General features: G+C 42.2%; 1 protein-coding gene and 1 non-coding gene across 2 annotated transcripts in view; both read left to right on the top strand.

Annotated features, from left to right (window-relative positions):
- Positions 1 to 19,143, top strand: part of LOC145398117 (uncharacterized) — a 207,073-nt gene that overhangs the window by 78,592 nt on the left and 109,338 nt on the right. The gene's annotated exons all lie outside the window — the stretch shown is intronic.
- LOC145390397 (5S ribosomal RNA) lies at positions 945 to 1,063 on the top strand. Its single transcript, XR_013895620.1, has one exon. It is a non-coding gene; the product is annotated as a 5S ribosomal RNA (ribosomal RNA).

Below are 19,143 nucleotides of genomic sequence, written 5' to 3'. Positions count from 1 at the left end.
TTCAAAGAACCATCCTTGGCTAAATAAGTACCTAAATATTTAAACCTATCAACTTTGCTTTACAACCATACCTCCAATTACACATTCCTGCGCATTTTCCATATTCATATTGAACCTAAATGGCCCACTTGGTAAGCTGCTGTACTCACGCAGTAGCAAGCACTGGTTCGAATCCCCGCAATATTTAATTAGCCAAACTGAAGTAAGGTGGAGCGGCCTGAGACTCCGACAAAAGTGTCCTGAGTTCGACCCTATTCTCAAATTCCCAAAACCCTTTCGGCTCGAAAGAATATATCGTACAGTACTACAGCATTGAAATTTAGCCTAACACTGAATACTTATTAATATTGTATTTTAGAATAAATATCAATCATTTTGAAACCCTTATAAAGAGTTAATATTTCTTATGCCGAAAAAATATGATGTCGATAAAGTAATCACGTGTTTACAACTGAGATGGGGCTCTGACGACAGTGTGAGGAACGTGTGTGATAGCGTCCAAGTTTTGTTCCACTTTAATGTTCCTCAGCCATTCCTGATATAAGGTACCATGTGATACCCCCTTTAGCTGTGGACACTAAAGAAATGGAGACAGCCAAAGAGATCTGGCGGCAACTAAGCCACTCCCAAGCCTCGGAACCCATCAAACCACCCAAGCTGTAATCCTTATAAAAGTTTGATGGCCTTTTATGTTTATTTATTCATTATACTGTTATTATTAATATAATAATGCTTTATTTCATGTTAGAGGAGAGATTGGCAGGAAATCGAAGGCACTAAGTGGTTAAAAGTTAGAAAAATGGGCCACTAAAAAACCAATTGGAAATTTTTCCATTGATTGTTCAGTTCAGCTATCGCGTATTCAGCTATCACGCGCGTTTCCTGTGACCAATTAGGCGCGATAGCAGGGGGTTGAGTGTATATGTGTATATATATATATATATATTAACGGCCATACCACGTTGAGTACACTGCTTCCCGTCCGATCAGCGAAGTTAAGCAACGTTGGGTCTGGTTAGTACTTGGACGGGTGACCACCTGGGAACACCAGATGCTGTTGGCATAACGTTCTCCCTACGTGTCAAGTGGGATTGGTGGAGGATTAGTGCCCCTCCCTGTAAAACAATTAACTCTAAGCCCTTGGCCACCCCGTTTGGGATGCGTGGCGTCTGGCAATGAATGAATGAATAACCAAACCCACCTTGCAACCTTCACTCACCAAACAGTCCAACACTCTCTGCATCTCTTCTGGCCCATCACAAATCAAAACTATATCATCTGCATAATCTAAATCCAAAAGTTTCCTGTTCTCTCCCCAAAGTATACCTGCACCAGTTTCTGTTCCAACGCTTTTCATAATGTAATCAATGACCAATATAAATAGTAAAGGCGATAGAACACCACCTTGAATTACTCCGGACTTGACTTCAAATGAATCACTCAGACAACCATCAACCATCACTTTACAAAATGTGTCCTCATGCATGTTCATAATGACCCTCACAAACTCCTCTGGTATTCCATAATATCTCATAGTCTTCCCCATAGTCTCTCTCGAAACACTATCAAAAGCCTTTTCAAAATCAACAAAACAAAGACTTAACGGTACTCTCATTTCATTAACTTGCTGCATCAAATGCCTAACTATAAAGATCTGATCATTGCAACCACGTCCCTTTCTAAAACCAGCCTGTTCATCCCTCAGAATACCCTCAACCACTGGCTTCAACCTATTTAACCCTTTAACCGCGGGTGTCATTCCAGAATGACATTGCAAAAACTGGACCAAACCGCGGGTGTCATTCTCGAATGTTTGTGAATATTTTGAATACCCCGCGTTTTTTCCGTGCGCCAATTGTTTCAAGGGAGAGTAGCTATTAAGTTCTTTCACTCCAGCTGACCCCCCCTCCCCCCCCCCTGGGGCACCACCTCCCACCCCGGACCAAACACGCATCAGTATCTGTCCAGCTGTGTGAGTGACAACACTGCTGATGTGGAAGTGAAGTGCAGGCAATTACAGTGCCTTTTACCTGCCTCATTGAACACAGAGTGGGTGTTTATCGTATGTGCAGTGTTCATATATGTTTATAGTATTATTATCAGAATGAGGTTGGCATTTGGTAATGATGTGTGAGCGAAAAATAGTGATTACAACACCGCTTATGTGGCAGTGAAGTGCGGGCAATTACAATGCCTTTTACCTGCCTCAGTGAACACAGAGTGGGTGTTTATTGTATGTGCAGTGTTCATATATGTTTATAGTATTATTATCAGAATGAGGTTGGCATTTGGTAATGGTGTATGAGCGAAGGTAATGGTGTGTGAGCGAAAAATAGTGATTTTAGATCGCTCACTTCTAATGGCACTGCCCATCCAGTGATAGTCAACGAAATCATGAAACCTACATCATTGCAAAGCCGAAGGTTAGTACTTTCTAATGGTACCTTATTTTTCACTCTAGATTTATTCTGTGCAGAGTTATAAAGGTTTAAAGTTTGTTTACATTTTGGTCGAAACCCCCGCGGGAGAGGACAGTCGGGGCAAAACAATGCCTGCGGTTAAAGGGTTAACAACACTCTACTGAAGTAATAGAAAATGTAATAAGAAAGGGATGGGTAGAACACTTGGGAAAGTGTGAAATGTTATCATAAAGGCAATTTGGGTTTAGAAAAGGAAATTTATGCATAACAAATCTTTTAAGTTACTATGTCAGAGTGGCAGAAACAATGCAAGAAAGAGATGAATAGGTAAACGGTAAATGGTGAGGCTCCAAAAAAGCTTTTGACAGAGTTCCTCATGAAAGATTAATTGGGAACCTTGAATACAAAGGGGGTATCTGGGCGACCCTACTCCAGTGGATGCAGGACTTTCTAAGAGAAAGGGAAATGAGAACAATATTAAGAGGAAAGTATTCATTCTGGAGAACGGTGACAAGTGGTGTCCCATAGGTTCAGTGTTGGCATCAATCATGTTTCTGGTGTATATAAATGATGTAATTGATATAATTGGAACAGAGAATTACTGTATAATAATTTGTTTGCTGATGATGCCAAAATACAAAGAACAAGTAAAAACGAGAACTCATGTAAGGAATTACAAAAGGATCCCACAAAATTATTCATAGAGTCATAAATGGCAGGTTGAATGCAGTGCAGGAAAATGCCATGTAATAAAATTTGGAGAGTGTAAAGAGGTCTGAGTGGGACTATAAACTAGGGAGCAACAGTTTACAGGTATCTGACAAGGAGAAAGATTTAGGAGTAATTATCAATAGTAGATTACCACCAGAAGACCATATAAATGACAAAGTAAGGAACGTATATAACCAGTTAGCAGATATGAGAGTAGCCTTTATATACCGTACATCAGTGAGGAAATGATAATGAAGATAATAACTAGTTAGCATATATGAGAGTAGCCTTTATATACATCAGTGAGGAAATGGTAATGGAGATAATAATCAGTTAGCAAATATGAGAGTAACTTTATACTCATATACATCAATGAGGAAATGGTAATGAAGATAATTACAGTATTCATAAGACCAATGCTTGAATATGCAGCTGTAGTATGGAACCCACTTCAAAAGGATGTTGAGAAGATTGAGAAGGTACAAAGAGCTGCCACAAGATGGGTGCCAAGCCAGAGAGATCTTAACTATGAAGAAAGACTTGCTCAGTTACAGTCACCAATATCAGGAAAGAGAAGAAAAAGGGGAGTAAGTTTTTCAAGAGGGTCAGTGAGGGAAGTTTAGGAAAATTTAAGGATTTCATCCTAGCAAGCCACATAACGGGTTTCAGTAGCATGATGTGCACATTTCAGTTTGCATGATAAAATTCCAGGATACATTAGCCATGTAAATTGAGGGTCTGCTGTACTGCGTTTTAAAAGTTTCCGTAGCTAATGCACGCCAAAGTTGTGGTGCTGCATTTATACCATGAAATATGCCTGCAGACCTTTTGAAGTGGAATGGATAAGGGGTTTAAAACCATGTCACCCAGTACAGAACTTCTCTTCAGGCATTTTTTTCATGTACAACTAAATTGTGTGGTGGGTGGGAACACCCATCATGCACGCACTCACTGTAGTGTTGCCTTATGGTTGCTACTGACACGCCAAATGGTTTGTTGTACCCAGGAAACCATTTACTATGCTGGTTGGTAACCATATATCTGGGGTTTTTGGCCGGGTTAAGTGTTCCTCAGATTCCATACCTAAAAGCACTGAATCATGGCAGTTGTTTTGGAGAGCCTTGGAGGGTCTAATACCTGCCCAGGGCCCTAGCCAAAAGGCAGGTTCACATAGCCACGTGGAATGTGAGAAGTGTGAGTGAGGGGAGCAAGAGGGTGAAAGTTATGAATGTGTTAAAGAGTGCGACATACCGTGATGGCATTGTGTTAAACAAAGGTGAAAGGGTGTAAAGTGGAGGAGTGAGAGGGTGTGAAATGTGTAAGGCCAGGCATGAATGGGCGAGGAAGATGCAAGGAAGGAGTTGCACTGTTGATGAATGAAGTGTGGCAGAGTGGAATGAGAGATTACAGATTTGTTAGTCCAATATGTATGTATGTCAAGTTCAAGTTAGAGAAGGTGAAAAATGTAGTGTATGCACTGTGTGATGACAGGAGTGAGAGAGAGAGAAAGACAGGTTTTGGGATGATCTGGATGAAGCAGTAGGTGAAATGTCCAGCAGTTACAGTAAAAGTCCAATTATTCTTCGTCTACGGGGCTGGGCCGATGCCGAGTAATCAGTCTATCTATCTATTGCCAGACGCCTCAATCCCGTTCAGGGTGGCCACAAACAAATCGCCTCCATGTCGCCCTGTCCCCCGCCATTTCACTGCCCTGCTCCCAACGCACACCCCCCTCTCTCATATACCTCTCCACCCCATCCCTCCATCTCATCCTCGGCCTCCCCCTCCCTCTCCTCTCCTCCACCTCACTCACATACACTCTCCTCGTCAGTCTTTCACTCTCCATCCTCTCCACATGGCCAAACCACCTCAGTGTATTTCTCCTAACGCATCCGATCACATCCACATCCACACCACAACACTCCTTTATATCCTCATTTGTCAGCCTGTCTCTCCATGGAACTCCACAGGCTCCTCTTAATTAACTCATTTCCACTGCTGTCACTCTTGACTTGTGTCCTTCCAACAACGTCCAAGCTTCACTTCCATACGTTAGAGTTGGTATCACAATACTATCATGTAGTAACTACACTGAGAAATACACTGAGGTGGTTTGGACATGTGGAGAGGATGGAGAATGAAAGACTGACTAAGAGGGTGTATGTAGGTGAGGTGGAGGGAGGGAGAGGGAGGGGTAGACCGAGGATGAGGTGGAGGGATGGAGTTGAGAGGTATATGAGGGAGGAGGGGTGAGTTGGGGGGAGGGGAGTCAAATGGTGGGTGACAGAGTGACTTGGAGGCGTTTTGTCTGCAGCCACCCTTTGCGGGATTAGGGCGTCGGGCTATAGATAGATAGATAGATAGATAGTAACTTTTTCACCCGTGCTCACTTCCCTGTTTCTTATCACTGCTTTCAAGGAACCAGCAACCTTTCTTCCCTGCTGTACCCTTTCAAGCACTTCACCTTCCAAACCTCCATCCGTACTCATCACACTACCCAAGTACTTAAACTCATTCACATTTTCCAATTCCTCACCATCCAACCTCACTGTACATTCACTGACTTCTCTCTCAAAGACCATCACTTTACTCTTTCCTACATTCACCTTTAGATTCCATTCCTTACACACTCTCCCAAACTCATCCACCAAGCCTTGCAGCTCCCCTTCGTCTTCACTCAACAACACAGTATCATCTGCAAACAACAGTATAGGGAGTTTCCAAGCACTACCCTCTCTCACCAGGGCCACTCCAACATCCGCTACCCAACCTTGAACCTCTTGTATTACCCCATCCATGTACAGACTAAACAACCATGGAGACATTACATATCCCTGTTTCAACCCAACCTTCAAAGAGAAAAATTCGGTTAGTTCACCATCCACACGCACTGCAGCCTTAGCACCATCATACATACTCTTCACAGCATTCAGCAACTTCTCATCTACTCCATATATTCTTAATACTTTCCACAATCCTTGTCTATCCATCCGATCATATGCTTTCTCCAAATCCATGAAAGCTGCATACAACTTCTTTCTCTTCTCTAGAAACTTTTCCACTAAAGATCTAAGAATGAATATCTGATCTACACAACCTCTTGCCTTCCTAAAGCCTCCCTATTCTTTTCCAACTAATTCCTCTGTTCTTTCTCTAACTCCATCAATAAGTATCCTACCATACATTTTTCCTATTATACTAAGAAGACAAATGCCCATATTATTACCACACACTTCTTTTTCCCTTTTTCCTTTGTACAGGAGAATAATTATACCTGACTTCCAATCCTCCGGGACTCTACCTTCCCCCCAGGCCAATCTGCACATCTTCCACATCCATTTTACTACTATCTCTCCCCCATGCTTCAGCATTTCACCACACACTTCATCAAGTCCTAGGGCTTTCCCCCAATTTGACTTTCTCCATTGCTTCCACAACCTTTATCCTACTGATTTCTTCCTGTCTTCTGACCTCCCTCCTTCTCCCAGCCATTCCGGAGCCACTTATCCTCGCATTACATCCATCCTCAATGTTCAACAATTCCTTAAAGTGTTCTCTTCATCTACTCACTTTTTCTCCCTTCTCCACTAGTAATCTACGATTTTTATCATTCACTCCCCTTCTAACTTCAGTTCCATCCTGTCCTAATCTCTTCACCAATTTCCAGAACATTTTTTTACACTCCCTCCACTTTACACTCAAATTCCTTCCAAATTCCTCATCCACTCTCTTCTTACTCTCTCTTACTAATCTTTTCACCTCTCTCTTTCTTTCTACATATAACTCTCTCTTCCGCCTCTCAACTTCTTCCACGCCCCTATTACTCATCCATTCATTGTATGCTTTCTTCCTTTGTGCCACAGTCTGTCTCACCTCTTCATTCCACCACGCTGTTCCTTGCACCCCCCTCCGTCTTCTCTTCATCTCACACACCACATCACATGCTGCACATATTTCTTCTATGAATATCCTGAACACACCTTCCACGTCTCCCATCTGCTCCAACTCATATTTACCCAATCGTTCCTCCACTTCTCTCTTATATTCTGCTTTCTTTTCATCCTCTTGTAACCTTTCCACTCTCCATGCAAATACTCCATTTTCCCTGTCCTTCCCTTCTTCTATTTCTCCACTTTATTTGGATTTTGATTCTAGCCACCACCAAGTAGTGGTCAGAAAGTCCACTCCCCCAACCTCAATAAGCTCTTGCATCCATTACAAATCTTCGCATCCTTTCATCCACACACACATAATCAATCATTGCCTTCCTTTCATTCAGTTCACCACCCACCCTTCTCATCACTCGCCATGTATACCTGTGGATCATTTTGTGCCTGAAGAGGGTATTGACTATCACCAACCCCCTCCCAGCACAAATGTCCATTAATGCACTGCCATTTTCATCTATCTCAGCAGGCACACCCCACTCACCAACTATTTCATCCACCTTCACATTCCCTACTTTACCATATCACTGATCAGAAACACTCTCTCATTCCTTCCAAACTTTTCCATGCACACTTCCACATTTGTGCAGAACTCTCATTGCAAATGCTCGTTTTTCCCGTCCTTCCCTTCTTCTATTTCTCTTCTATTTCTCCACTTTATTTGAATTTTGATTCTGGCCACCACCAAGTAGTGGTCAGAAAGTCCACTCCCCCAACCTCAATAAGCTCTTGCATCCATTACACATCTTCGCATCCTTTCATCCACACACACATAATCAATCATTGCCTTCCTTTCATTCAGTTCACCACCCACCCTTCTCATCACTCGCCATGTATACCTGTGGATCATTTTGTGCCTGAAGAGGGTATTGACTATCACCAACCCCCTCCCAGCACAGATGTCCATTAATGCACTGCCATTTTCATCTATCTCAGCAGGCACACCCCACTCACCAACTATTCCATCCACCTTCACATTCCCTACTTTACCATATCACTGATCGGAAACACTTTCTCATTCCTTCCAAACTTTTCCATGCACACTTCCACATTTGTGCAGAACTCTTCTCTGACTCTGCTTGCACAGTCTTGCATTGACGCATACACACACACACAGTCGCCCACATTTGTATTCCAACTTTCAGTCCTACCCACACAATCCTTGACCCAACTGCTCCATACTCTCTTATGTTCTTCTTCCATCTTTTACTTACAACTACAGTATACACACTTCTTCTTTTGCCCTCTCATTCTCACCTACTCCTTCACATACCCCATCCATACTCCCATTCTCTCACACTCTCACCTCTCCATACATCAACTTTCGCACCCTCAAGCACCTGGACAATCTCTCTCTCATTCACCTCATCATTTGCTCCCCTTACATTCCATGTTGCGATTACCATGTCCTTTGTCTGGTCCTTGGTCGTCACCTTTTGGTCAGTCCTTGTCCGAGGCTTATTGTTCGTCTTTTTAGTTAGTTGTTTTCCGGGTAGGGGCACTGACCCTCCGCCAACCCTTTTAGTCGCCTTTTACGACAAGCAGGGATACTGGGGGAGTATTCTTGAAAAAGAATCGAAAAACCTACCCACTCATATCTTATATGTACTGGTGAATACAGTACTGTCATCTCTACTTATATCATTACATATGTGTTTTGAGAGAGTACTGTATATGTATGATACTGTACAATACCCTAATCAGTACAGTACTATATTTGAATCTGAAAAATATAGAAATTAGTGGACATATACAGTTGTAGTGACACAGTAGGCCTGCAAGTCACAGATGACACTTTCTAGACTGCCGAGATGATACAGAGTATTACCCACCCGCTTAGTACCTTATATGTATTGGTGAACATTGCCATCACTACTTATATTACTACAAGTGTGTTTGGAGAAAGTACAGTAGAACCCTATATTTGCTGTATTCAAAATTAATGACTTCACTATATAGCGATTTCATCTAAGCGTTGGCCACCCTGTTTGGGATACATGGCGTCTGGTAATGAATGAATGAATGAATTCTAAAAAAACAGTCGGAAAAACACAGAAAATAAACTGGAAGAATATGCATTGAATTGGTAAGGTCTTTCTGCTGAAAGTTAAATGTACATTTAGCCTTCATTCTTTTGTTTGTTTTTGTGAGTATATGTGAAAGAGTATTGATGCAAACAGTAATGTATTCCTTTAACCTCTTAATAATCTCTGGTGTTGGACAGCCTTTTACAGTACCGGTGTCAGTGTTGTCAAGTTAGCACGAGCTATAAAAAACTGTGAACAACTATGGGAAGGGAATGAAGGTCACTGGTGTGTTTACATGACTCAATGCTACCATTCCAAGCAGTCATGTGGTCTCTTAATCTCAGATATTTTCACCCATATGGCACATGCACTGATATTTTATGAATTCTTCCACGATTCATAGCGAATCACAAAATGGGTTTAGGAAGCAAAAAAAAAAAGTCACTGCTAGGTGCACCAGATGATTCTCTTCACATCTTTGAGAAAAATAAATTGATTTTAAAACTCATAATAAATTGTTCCGTTGCCAGCCAGGGGTGCATACAAATTTCTGAATCCACAGCCAATGAGGGGTTAAGCTGTTAAGCCACACCTATGATTGTTTGTTACTGATTCAATGGAAGAAAGTTACTCTGCGTACTCAAAGATGGATTTCGTTTCCCAATTTCCCAACAGTAGGTTAGGTTAGGTTTGGTTAAATTATTAGGTATAGGTAAACTAGGTTAGGTTAGGTTAGGTTAAACACTTAGGACATTTCTTTCTGCCATTACGCTGATGAATCAAACAAGAGTTGTCACAGCCGAACAGCTAAAAACAACGGGGAAACAAATTTAACAAGAAACGTTTAGTTATGGGTAAAGCATTTTAGTATTAGTGGTTCGTAGGCTACTCATTTACCGGTAAATGTCATTTTCAGGAAGGCTTCAAGAATCAGTGAATTTCAAGAATTAGCAAGGGAGTTTGGAGCACAACCCATGCTGATCTGGGAGGAGGGGGTTACTGTATTGTATAATACTGTACAGTATTGTAATCAATACAGTACTCTGCCTGAATTTGGAGAATACTGTATAGAAATTAATGAACATTTACAAGTGTAATGACAAAGCAGGCCTACATGTCACAGATAACACTTCCTGGACTGCCAAGATGATCTGGAATATCTGCTGAACAATCAGAGACTTTCGTAAATGGAACTATATCTCAAAACTGCCGAAATATCAGATCTACGGAATAATCAGCTGCCGAATAATTGGACTTTTACTGTATAAAGTATTTGTAATGGGTGATATGAAAGGGAGAGTAGGCATTGGTCCTGTGAATGATATAATAGACGAGTTGTCGATTCTGGGTAAACATGGCCAGTGCACTCTGCCATGTACTTAAAAACTTACGGTATATGTATCTTTTAATTTAATTTATCATTTGCACTGAACAAGACGTGATAACTTTAATTCTTTGCGGCTGGAGGGAAGGAGCCGCCATGTTGGCGATGATGTCAGCATTCACACTGCAGACGACGCTTCAATCCATCACACAATACTTTACCAGTAACAGAGATGATGGTTGCACCTACATGGCCACTGTAGATCCAAATTACCCCCTTCAGGGATGTTATGAAGGAATATTTTCCATGGTGTAAATGGGTGGTACCTGTTAGGTAAGTAAATTGTGGTGAAATCGACCAGAAGTAGCTTACAGCTACACCATTCCCGAGCGGTGCTCATGCCTCATGCGGTGGGAAGTGTTAAATGTATGCCGTACAGTATCAGTTGTATGAGTTTATGATGGTATTATGCTCATATTTAATATTTGACCTCTTCATTATTAGTTTTCTGAAGAAAAAAAAAAAAAAAACAGTTTCAATGACTCACCTACAGTACAGGTAACTCGCACGGAACACGTGGGTTTCGTTCCTACCGTGCCGTGTTAGGTGCGAAATCGCGTATATTTAAACTACTCCGTATTTTGCTCCCTAGACCCCCCAAATGTGTTGTTTTGCTGTTATCTGTCACTGGTAATCACTAGAAAGCACTTTAAGTGGTTAGAAGGTTTATTTAATGTTATAACTCACAAATACAGTACTCCAGAGCAAAACTTCAACACACAAATACTGTACGTAAACACAAGAAAACATTCCGACGCCGATCATAGGTAATCATATAAATCAGGTTAACTGGTACCAGTGCTTTAACTTACAAGTACATACCAGAACAGTACATATTTAACTTAGAAATGCAGTACTGTGATATCGAATGATTTCAGTACATAATCTGTTAGGAATGGCTGGAAAAAAAAAAAAAAATGTTATGAATACATTTTCACCTTTTTGATATATGTTTATGGTAGTTTTGAGTTATTTTTTACGTTATCGTTGTGCCCATGCTTGGAAAAGGGAGCGAAAGAGTTGAATTTTCAGTCCTAAATGAGAAAACTGCATGTCCTCCAAGGCTAGACTCTGCCACGGGAGAATAAAGTGGAGGGTCAGTCCGATTAGCAATAAGGAAGTTGTCACAACTTCCAGCTCCCACACCACGAGAATGGCTAAAAATAGAATCGTAATGCAGTTACAGAACTAACAATAAGTCTAATTATTACGAATACAGATACAAAGCAGAAATAAATACGTTTACAGACGGGGAAAACGTACTTCTTCCGTCATAACATGTTCATCTTTCTCTATCATTTTACGTTCATCTTTATCATTTTACCTTGTTATTTTCGCAATATATATTGCTGTCTCGTAAACAGGGTGGTTGTTTGTGTTTTGCAAGGGAGGAAAAAGATTGTATTTTCTGTCTGGGTCGAGATAATGGGTGTAACTATGTGTGGTTAGGCATGGCCACGAGCGAAAAAATCGAACATCCGCTCATCACGATAGCAGGTGGTGAACTGACAGATGATACATGAGAGGGTGAAGTCAAGGTCAGTCTCATGTCCCAGATTTTCGTTCAGTTCCCGAAAGTTTTCACAGTTTTCTACAAGTTGCACTGCATCAAATGATCCAAACCATTACAGCAAACCTGAGCAAATAGGTAAAGATACCAAGACAAAAATGTATTTTTCTCTTATTATAAGTCTTTAATGAACAAACAAAAAAAGCAATATTCCGATGCAGATCATGGCTAATCATATAAATCAGGTTAACTGGTTACAAGGCCTTATTTAATGTTTTAATTGCTTACAAGTACATACCAGAACAGTAAATATTTAACTTACAAATACAGTACTGTAGAAAAGCAGTACAGTAAGAGTTTAACGAACAAACAAAAAAGGCAATATTCCGACGCCGATCATGGGTAATCATATAATTCGGGTTAACTGGTTACAAGTCCTTATTTAATGATTTAACTTTATTTAAGTGCTTACAAGTACAGTACATACGAGAACAGTAAATATTTAACTTACAAATACTGTACAGTACTGTGGAAAAAACGAACAAATAAAAAAGGCAATATTCTGACGCCTATCAGGTAAACTGGTTATAAGACTTTATTTCTTGCTTTAACATTATTTAATAGTACTTTAAGTTGCACATAAACTTACCAGAACAGTACAGTACTGTAAATATTTAACTTACAAATTCTGTGCTACTGTACTTGGGAATGTCTCACTCACTGAATAATTTCCCGCCTAGATCGTCACGTAATCAAAACAAACCGCGCACTGCGGTGACGTTCGAGGATTTGATTTTTCAAAGGCCTCTCCTGTGTTAATTTGTAGTTTTCATAATGGTTTTTTAATCTTACTTTGTCTTATATGTATCCCAGCCCTTACCGTGTATAATTGCGAGCGCGTTCCGTGAGATCGTGTTCCGTGCAAGTTACCTGTACTTCAGGGAAGTGTTACGAAATACCGAATCGGCGGTCATTTACCGAATCAACACCGAATTGGCACTTTTTAGTTGGTAAGTGTTATAGATTTTATCACCATAGAGGTTCATACTCACCTAATTATTTGAAATCTGGTTATATTTTTGTATTTGATTTTACCTTTTAAAAAATCCGGATTCACAGCAAAAACGGGCTAAAATTAGTGGAAGTGTTTCTCCTTTAGCTGAACAGCTTGCCTTGGCAGACTTCTGCTTTGTATACATATTAATTTAACATACAAAATAATGCACTCATTTGCACTTTAAATCAGTATCTGTGCAAAACAGAAGTCTGCCAATGCATGTTGGCGATCTAAAGTAGAAATACCCGCTAACCTTAGCACGTTTTCGCCCTGACTCCTAATATTCTATTAATAATTAAAGCTTAGTTTTTTTTACTGAATTTCAAATAATTAGGTGTGTATGAACCTATATGGTGAAGAATATAATATTTTCACAACAGTAAAGACTGCATTCCAGCACTGGGAACTTCCGACGAGCAGCCAGCCACCACTGCTTTTGTTTATTGTTATTGGCTAGTATACAGAGGAATAATTTCCCTATTGCGCTTTTGTCAGTGCACTTACACATTGGGACGAAACATTAGCAATTATTCCTCTTGTCGTTGGACATTCTTAGAGGTCAGAAATAAGCACAGTGTATCCTGGCTAAACGTTAACAAAGCAGACTATGCTGCCTCAGTGTGAGTAGTGACGTCACGACCAATCACAGGCCGTTTCAGTGTTATGTGATTTTTCAGCTACTTTATCTATTATTTTTTCATGTTTCTGCACATTTTTATTGGAAATAATGGTTGACATAGTTATTTTCTGAGTATCTTTTACCCATACAAGTATCTAACTTCAAAAAAATTTTGACCGGAAACTCGTCTATTGGTAGTAGTGAGTACTGTACCAGGATAAAATAATAATGGAAAGCGACTGAAAGACTTGTGTCAGGAAACGAGGTTGTTGTGCAATTGTAATTCTTACTTCATGCATAAAGATGCTCATAAATATACAGTAATACCTCGATATACGATACCCCTAGATGTGATACCCTGGCTTAGTGATGGGGGTACAAATACCACCACACCCTGATTCCCGATGGGCGAGCCCTGGTTTAACGATGGGCCCTCTGATGTCGCACCACCATACGATGGGCCAAAATTTTGAATCGCGCACGTTCCCGTGGCCAGCTGAGCCCGCCCGCCTCCCAGGATGTGCAGAAATGCTCACGCAGGCCCATAGTGATCACTCACCCTGCGCTCACCCATATCGCTCTTCTCGCAGCGGCCATCTCAGAGTGAGGATCTCCCTGATGCTCGCCCACCACGCATCGTGTTGCACCACCAACGTTACGCAAGTTGCTATCGTAGTGCATTGTAACTGTGTTCAAGTAGTGCTGTGAGTAGAGCAGTGATACTAATCGTGTGTGGAGTGCAATATTGTGTGATTTTTGGCCTGTGATAATGTCTAGTAAGGGTGCTGCATGTGGTGGGGCTAGTGGTGGTGCTAATGGAGGCCCTAGTTGTGGTAGTAAACGGTGGTGGCGGTGATGTACCCACGAAATGTGTTCAGAAGACTGTGTCATTAGAGGTGAAATAAGAAATCCTTAAGCGGCATGGCAAAAGTGCGTGTGCTGTCGCATCGGCTTTCCACCTGGCCCAGTCGACTGCCTCCACCATCATAAAAAAAGGAGGCCATTAAGGCTGCTGCTGGGGAGGTTGCAACCTTATCTGCCTCCTGTATCACCTGCCAGCGAAAGCCTGCGATGGAGGAGCTGGAGCGGATGCTGCGCACTTTGGTGGAAGATAGAACCGGTGCAAGGCACCCATGAGCCAAGCAGTAATATGCACTAAGGCTCTCTCACTCTGGGATGAGTTAAAGGTCAGGCGTGATCTTGATGAAAGTGAGACCTTTAAGGCGAGCCATGGGTGGTTTGATCGGTTCAAGAGGCGGGGAAACCTCCACCACGTGAAGACGTACAGTGAGGAGGCGAGTGCAAATATGGTGGCAGTGGCAGCGTTTTCTGACGATTGGAAATGCATCATCGCGGAGGGTGGCTACAATGCAAAGCAGGTCTTGAATTTTGATGAGACTGGGCTTTTTTGGAAGAGAATGTTCTCCAAGGCATATCTTGTAACGGAGGAAAGGTCTGCACCAGGATTCAAGGCCTCAAAGGACCAGCTGACATTGCTGCTGGAGGGCAATGCTGAGGGCGACCTCAAGTTGAAGCCGCTTCTAGTCTACCACTCCGAGAACCCCAGGGCTCTGGAGGGGTATGTTAAGGAGAACCTTGGGGTTATCTGGAAGTTGAACAAGAAGGCTTGGTTGACTTCAGATATCTGTTCGTCGTATTTTCACTTGTACCTTACTCATGTGCTGAAGAGGTATGTGTCACGTGAAAATTTGGTGAACAGATTTCTTGCGGTGGTGGATAATGTGCCTAGCCACCCTCCTGCAATGAAGGAATGGGCCAGCAATATTGAGGTAGTGTTCCTGCCCCCCAACACCATGTCTTTGTTGCAGCCGATGGACCAACTGGTGATCGCAGCCTTTAAGGCTTACTGCCTCTGCCACACGATGGAGCAGTTGGTAAGGGCCTGCAGCAGTGATGACAGGACAACAGTGCAGCAGTTTTGGAAGGGCTGTAACATATGCCACGCCCTGGAGAATATCAATGCAGCGTGGAGTGAGGTTAGCCAGGCAACTATGAATGGTGTGTGGCAGAAGCTGTGTACAGAGTATGTCCACCCCTTTACTGGCTTCCCCAAGGGCGTGCAAGTTCTGCCTGTCAAGCGTGTGTGGCAGGACATAGTGGAATTGTCACATGGGGCGGGCTTAGGGGAGGTCAACGAGGATGACATGGAGGAGGTTCTCAAGAGCCACAGGGAGGAGCTCAGCAGCGTGGAGCTCCTCAATATGGAGATCCAGCGGGCACACCAGGAGGCAGAGGAGGAGGAGGTTGTGCCTGAGGTCTGAGCTCTGATCATCATAATCCTGAAGAAGATGCTAACGAAGCTGGACGAGATAATTGACCTAATGAGAACACACGACCCCCTCCCAGGACGAAGCAAGGACACAACTAATCGGCTCGAGGGGAGGATGAAAGTCTAGAGGACGATGCTGGAGGAGAAGGATAGGGCGGCCAGGCAGACTATGATCATTGCCTTCTTCAAGCAGGCCCCCACCAGGTAAGCAAGTCATACAGGATCTCCCCAGCCCTCGATGAGCAGAGCATCTCCCCAGCCTTCAACCAGCAGAGCATCTGTCCAACCTTCAACCAGCAGAGAAACACCAAGGGACACCTCCCGCTGAGGATGTTCTTGGCCCGTTGTGCTGGACCTAACCAGCCGATCCCCGTCTCCCGTGTCACCTGTGTCTCCACTAAGGCACTCTGCCATTTCATTGCTGCCTTCCTTGTCCCAGCCACCATCTCCCACACCACCGTGGCCACTGTCTCTGTCTCCCTTGCCACGGCAAGAGCCACCGCAACTGATTTTATCGCTGCCTCATCATTCATCGCAGCGGTTTACCTTGCCACCTCATCAGACATCGCAGCTCTCTCTCTCACCACCTCCTCTATCATCGCATCGCACTCCATTGCCACTTGCAGAGCCATCACATCGCACCTCATCGCCACTACCTGAGCTAGCGCATCACATCCCATCACCTCAGCCTGAGTCGTCGTATTGCACTCCATCACCTCTGCCTGAGTATCGCATTGCACTCCATCGCCACACCCCTCTGATCCTTCCTTGGAGATGGAGTTTGAGGGCTTTGAGGAGGAGGCTTGAGTATTGGGGAGTGCCACATGTCCCTAGCCTCGGGGGGGATAGCAAGGATGATGACCATGAACAGACATGGACTTAGAAGAAGTAAGTGATGAGAGGTGTTTGATATTTTCTAACCTATTCCTTATGACTTTCAGGCTTTATTTGTTGCCTTTAGTGAGTTATTTACAGGTGTTAGGCTTGGGTTAGCTTCCTTGACAGCTGTTAGGCCATTTAGATTGCCTTTAAACATGTTTTGGGCTCATCTGGTTGGGTTTTGGACATGGTTTGGGGGGAAACCCAAGGATGGTAAATGGTCCACATTGAAATACACATTAGAAGTACAGGTAGATCCCGTTATACGACCACTCGATATACGAGAAACCGATGATACTACCAGAGTAAATTAGGGACTATTTTCGATATACAGTCTTGAAAATTCAATGATATGACATTCAGTCTGGGGCGAGGTGTGAGGATTCTAACTCTGTCATCCCAGCAAATGCAGTCACCACCATTTTCCCTCAACCTCGGAGATAAATAGCGGGACTGCTCAGCAGCAGCATTGCCAAACGTGCAATAATTATAGCAAAATGTGATATTTTGGCACACTTTGCGATATGCGATAGCATGTATGCGATAATGTGATAACTTTCATAATTTGATAGTCTGAAAAATAAATCAGGGATAGCAGAATTATCAAGTCTACTGTAACACTAGTACAACAGTAGGATTTAGTTACTCTTACGGTAACCATTATTATAATCTGGTAGGTACTTAAGAGTTAAACATATTCAATAACGTTAATTAATCACCACATATATTAATTCCACAGTAATTACTGATTTTTGTGAAGAAATGCCTTTGTTTATGAGTGTGATAATTTTGATCAAAAAGCAATAATTTTAACATGCTGGGTACGATAATATGGCTTCGGGAATCTGCTCAGCTGGCGACCGCCAGGCCAGCTTCCCACCTCCAACACAACATTACCACCTATAGATGAGTGTTATGCATGTTTTATATGTTTAATTAATATGTAGTCATGTTATTTGTGTACTATTTGCTCTTTCAGGTTGCTTTCTCTACAGTTCATTAATATAGAAATGTTTTTTGCTTTTGGTATTGTATATTTTAGCTTGAAAATTTATCTTTGATGGGGTCCTTGAACCTAACCAATACTTTACCATTAGTCATGTGTTTCGTTATATGAAGATTAATTATACAACTATGCCAAATGGAACCTAACTGCTCGTATCTTTGGGACCTCCCTGTACCCCGATATACGATACCCTGCCTAACAATGGGGTTTTACCTAACTAATTTAGATTGTTAAACCGGGTTATGCCTGTACATGGTACAGAGGGAATGAAGATCATGTTGAAATGAGCCAGATTGATTATGTGCTTACAAAGAAACCGATGCTGGGAAATGTTGCTGTTACAAGGGCTGTGAGAGGATGATGTGGAGGTTTGTCATCATATGATTGTGGTATGCAAGATCAAGCTGAGAGAAGTGAGGTGGACTAGAAGGGAAAGAAGCAGTCAGGGAGAGACACTGAAAGTCGAGAAGCTGAGGATTAAGGAAATGGCAGATGAATACAGGGCCAAAGTAAGGGAGGAGTTGGAGTCAGTGAATTGGAATGAAATGGATCTGGAAAACTTGTGGAATACATATAGGGCTTACTTAGTCAGGAATGCTAAACCAGTCTGTGGTGTGGCAAGAGTAAAAAACGAAGAAGAAAGGTATGGCATGGCGGGATGAATAGGTTCAGAGACCAGTGGAGGAAAAGAAGAAGTGGCTTGGGTGGATACAGGACAGGGGTTCAGTTGAATTAAGAACTGAATATACTGAGAGCAAGAAGCACATAAAGAGACTAGCGTAAAGGAAAAAGAAGGAGGTAAATGATGAGCTGGGAAGAAAAATGAATGCAAAATTACTCTGAAAATAGGAAGTGATTCTGGAAAGAGGCACAGAAATGTAGAAATGACAGTGGAAAGAAATGTGAAAGTGTGTAGGAAGTAGGTGGCAGATTATTAACCCATGGGAATGAAGTAAGGACCAGATGGAAAGAGTATTTTGAAAGTCTGATGTATGGGAATGGAGAGAGCATAGTGGCTGTAAAAATGATTGGATTTGTGGGTGTGCAGAGAAGGAATGCCGTTCCAGGAAACGTGACACTTGCATAAGTGAAGAACACTGTGAAACAGTTGAAAAATGGGAAAGCAGCTTGGGTTGGTGAGGTATATGCGGAGATTATTAAATGTAGTGGAAAGAGCAGAATGAAGTGCTTTCAGGAAATATGAAAGAAGACATGAATGAGTGAAACTGTGCCAGTAGAATGGAAAAAGACTGTGATTGTGCCCCTGTACAAAAATAAAGGTGAGCGAAGTGA

This window comes from Coenobita brevimanus, chromosome 1 (assembly GCF_032717465.1).
Source record: "Coenobita brevimanus isolate Jiangsu-jjx chromosome 1, ASM3271746v2, whole genome shotgun sequence".
Taxonomy (NCBI): domain Eukaryota; kingdom Metazoa; phylum Arthropoda; class Malacostraca; order Decapoda; family Coenobitidae; genus Coenobita; species Coenobita brevimanus.
This window is presented reverse-complemented; position numbering and strand designations above follow the sequence as displayed.